Genomic DNA, 5,000 nt, shown 5'->3' with positions numbered 1-5,000 from the left:
AAGCAATGGTTTGCAATCATGTAAGGAATAAAAAAGAAAAGTGTTATTCTGTGTCTGCGAAAGTGCATTTCTACTTACAAGGAAAAATTAATTCAGTGTAAAAAAAGTATACATTTTTCGTTTCGTTTTAAAATGTTTAAAATAGGAAAGAATCTGAATGAAAACGGTGTATGTATGAATGTGTATACATACATACATACGTATATACATATATATATATATATGTGTGTATATGCATGTTTATTTATATATATATATGTATGTATGTATATATAGATATATATATTTATGTAGACATACATAAATACACATATGTATGCGTCTGTGTATGTGTGTGTGTGTGTGCATGTGCGTGCGCTTAAGCAGGTTAGCTATGAGGATGCGAAGCATATGTGTAACATAACTGAAGAATAAAATCTAAATGATGAATAAAACTGAAATAAAGTGAATGGGAGAAACTTTGTGTGAGAAACATGCTATCGAAATGAGAGACTGAGGCTTACAGAAAGAGAAAGATAGAGAGAGGGAGAGAGAGAGAGAGAGGGAGAGAGGGAGAGAGAGAGAGAATGAGATACGGCCGAAGGAAATACGTGTAGTTGCAGACGTTGATGATAATGATGATGAGCAGAAGGAGATGGTGGTGGTGAGTGATGATGATGATGATGATGATGATGATGATGATGATGATGATGATGATGATGAGCAGAAGAAGGAGGAGAACGAGGATACGGGTATCGATGCATTACCTTATTGATGGTTTCGAGAAAGTGAGCCGGTGGGGAAAGATAAAAACTAGGATAAAAAGAATAACACACAGCCAATTGCTGGAGAAATGCAAAAGGGACATAGATTAAACTGAATCAAGTGAAATGAATAAAATATGCTGCAACTCGTGTGTGTGTGTGTGTGTGTGTGTGTGTGTGTGTGTGTGTGTGTACGTGTGTGTGAGTGAGTGTATGCATGTATGTATGTATGTATTATGTATATGTGAATCTATCTATCTATCTATCTATCTATCCATCTATCTATCTAACTATATGCGTATGTCATGCTATCATGTATCAATTGAGAAATATATGGTGCATAACCTTTGTGATGTTCAACACGGAAATAGCAAATTTCATAATAAACCCTGCACGGTGCCCCCCCCCCCCCCCCAAAGTGAACGGTGTTACAGAAAAGGGGTGTGATAACGAGGTGGCCAAAAAGGGGCGATAGACGTAAAAAAAAATTGATAATGGGACAATTAGGTTAAATTTTATTTGTGAATTACTGCTGTTTGAAGTTGCTCCAGAAAGTGTTCTACGTTTGTGGTGGTGAGTGCAGAGTGCACTAGAATTGAGGCCTGAGTGCCAAAGGAGCGGTAGCTCGAAAAAGTTTGGGAACTATTGATCTGGGCATATGTCAAATGTCTTAAACACATCTACCATCAGACTACTTTTTCTACTAAGCTACACAAGAATGTGTCCAACATCTCAAGAAATCTACCTTTATGGAACGCTGAACATGCTCTTCTTATTAGTGGCCTAAATTTTTTTCCCTCCAAGATAGGTTGAGGGAACTCGGCGTAATTCCTGTTACTGAATATTTCCTCCATCTGATTCAATTTTAGGGTTTCAATAACAGAAGTTATGAAACCCCAATAGAGAACGATTTCCCAAACTTGAAGTGCAACTTGTATTGAACACCCATCATGGACATACGTTATTCTGTTGTTTAATTTATTTAATAAATGCGGTTATAATATTGCCGTTTTTAGTTTGAGCAAACAACAAACATTAAACCTTCTCCATTGGAAACCGACATCTTTGAGAAACTTCGCAAATGAAAAGATATGTTCATTTAAAGTGACCGACAAAGGCAGTTTAGAGAATCTACATCAACAGACAAGAAGCTGTCCAAAACGTCAGATACTTCACTCCTCATGGTAATATTACTCTATTCTATCAACTATCTTTTCATATGTATGTGTACACACACACAAACAAACACACTTACATACGTATATACAAGCATACACACACAAATACATATATATGCTTACTCTTACACATACTCTTACACACATGTAAATGCGTGTGTGTGCATGTGTGCGTGTGTGTGTGTGTGTGCGTGTGTGTGTGTGTGTGTGTGTGTGTGTGTGCTCATGTATGTATGCTGGTATTTGAAATTACGTTTTAAAAAAGTTGAAAAATGCACAACGAAATAGGAATTTTGTATAAAATAGTATAAAGTCATTTGTTCCTTTTCAATAAATTAAATAATAAATTATACGTCCACAGAGTAATATTTAGTCAAAAACACATTCGTCAATATTCATGAGACTCTATCAAATCTTCGACTCAACGTTCAGATTGTAAATAATGAATTCGTACCTCCCCTCATCGGTGCTTCTTTTCCGTAGGGCAAAACTCCCCTAAGCAGCTGGTCAAACCCATCACTTCGAGTGTCACTGTGACAGATTGAATATTACGGTCAAAAGACAAAGTAGTATAGAAACTTTATTTGTATAGGATTTGTTGTTTCATAGCAATAATTATGTATTACTCTTCTCTCTCTCATATTCTTTACCTATTGAAAGCGTTAATTTAAAATGCGTATAAAATATTAGAGAATTATAAAGAAGCAGAATACAAATGCAAAAGACGGTGTTCAGGTTAAATTTGACACATTATATCTCATCCAAAAATAAAGTTTGTTCTAAAATATTCAAACAATATCAACTAAATTTGACTGGGGTATGTATAACAATTTACCCAAAGTAACCGTCCTCAGATGTCACCACGTCCCCAAAACATCTACGAATCTTGGCGCATGCGTTTTTCACTGTGTCCATGTGAAGATCTTCGAATGTCTGCTTGACCTTGGCCGCCTACTTAGCCTTGATGTAGATAGAGCAATTGATGTCTATCTCAACCACGCCACACACATGGTAATCCATGCGATTAAAATCGTAGATATTAGGAGGCTAGAAATTGGGGCTTGTGAAGTAGTAGACATTTTCCGATGATTATTTCCCGTTCCGGAGTTATGGCAAGAAGCAAAATCTTGTTGCCACACATATGGCTTTCATGCAGGAAACCTTTCCAGCCAGGCATTGTCCTCAGTCTCCAACAGCTTTGCATAGCTGTCTGGTTCTCCTTGACTTTCTCTGTCAGAATTTGTCACTTGCACCTCTTGTGCGAGCGTTAGCGAAGGTACTCATTCAGAGGCAGCTATTTGATGATGACTCCAACGTTCATTTCTCTCGTTAAAGATTGAAATCTCTTGATCGTATGTTAAATGCACCTGTCCTGAAATTGTTAGATGCTACTCGGCATGGGGACACAGTCAGAACGCATGATGTGTACGTTCCCGTTGTCCAGGGCTTCACAGTCTTCATTGCAGTTCTCTGTGTCACATCTAACAAACTTTGCAGTATTCATAGATCATTGAACAGCAGTCATGATGGCGGCATTTCGATATCCGGCGTGAATCATCATGATACACGTAAATCCTCTTCGAATATTCAAATGTCTTCCAGTCCCCCGTATCAGATAACTTTTGCTTAAATACAACTTTAAACGTTATACTCTCCTGTACTGTTGATTGTTCATCAATACATCAAGTTGTTCCTTAAAAAAAGGAGTCAGAAGAAATATTCAAAATTTATCCCATGTATCCTGGCACTTAATTTATCGACCCCGAAAGTATAAAAGGCAAAGTCGGGCTCTGCGGAATTTAAACTCAGAACGTAAAGACAGACGAAATACCGCCAAACATTTCGCCCGGCGTGCTAACGTTTCTGCCAGCTCACCGCCTTGAATGTACAACATATTGTTAACAATTTGTCTATGCATATGATATTGCAATAAAAACGCATTTATGACAATTCTTGTCAATCATTTTACAAGCGAGTCACTTCAACATCAATATATATAGCTGAAGAATGGACAAAAATTCCTTTGGATACAATTCAAACTTTGTAAGAGTCCATATCCCGTAGAATTGAAGCTGTAATTACTGCCAAAGGCGGTCATAACCCATATAAAAATAAGTTTGTCTGTCCAACCCCTGTATATATAGGTGCAATCATGGCTGTGCGGTACGAAGTTAGTTTCTCAGTCATACACCCCCGAGTTCACTACCACTACATGGCACCTGGAGCAAGTATCTTTTACTATAACCTCTCACCTGACCGATCAAAGATCTAGTGGATTTATCACAGAGAGACTGAAAGATTCCTGTCTTATGTATGTGTGTGTGTGTGTGTGTGTGTGTGTTAGTACACCATACCGCTTTCCAACCCATGTGCTTGCGTCCCTATAACTTAGTGATTCAGTTAAAGACTGTTAGAATAAATACCAGGCTGCAAAAAATTCTAAGGTCGCTTCCTTCGACCAAGATTCATCAAGGCGGTGCCCCAGCATGACTGCAATCTAATAACTGAAACATAAATAAATGTAAATTTGTTTACATATATGTATACACACGTGGTTGGTCAATAAGTTATTTAGCGTCTAAAATTGGTGAATGAGTTGTTAGCGGGCAGTTTAGCTTAATGGTAAATCACTCAGCCGGTGTCTTGGGGGATGTAGGTTCGACTGTCATGGTTGTTTATTGATAACTTTTTCCGCTTTGTAAGGGTGATTTACCCCGTTAATATTGCTGGTCTAATGGCAATGTTACGTTCGAAAATAAATCACCTTTCTTGTATCGTACAACACACATTCGGACGTTTCTGATAAAAATAAATGTAAGCTTGTATGGAGCTCCTAAACATATTGTTAAAGATGTTATTCGATTATCTAAATTTCTATATTAGTATCACAAATGGTGTTGCCATAAGGTCCCTCATACGATCTCACAGATGGCATTTTGAGCAAATGTAATAGTTTGTACCCTAGTTTGATCAATATCTTGTGGATGGAGTATGGCAAATGGAAACTCTGCAGAAGCGCGTATCGATGATAGTAAATGTTCTTCAAAATGTAAAGATTTGTGATGTATTGTTTAATGCT

The sequence above is a fragment of the Octopus bimaculoides genome, chromosome 1 (assembly GCF_046866305.1).
Source record: "Octopus bimaculoides isolate indiv1 chromosome 1, ASM4686630v1, whole genome shotgun sequence".
Lineage (NCBI taxonomy): Eukaryota > Metazoa > Mollusca > Cephalopoda > Octopoda > Octopodidae > Octopus > Octopus bimaculoides.
This window is presented reverse-complemented; position numbering follows the sequence as displayed.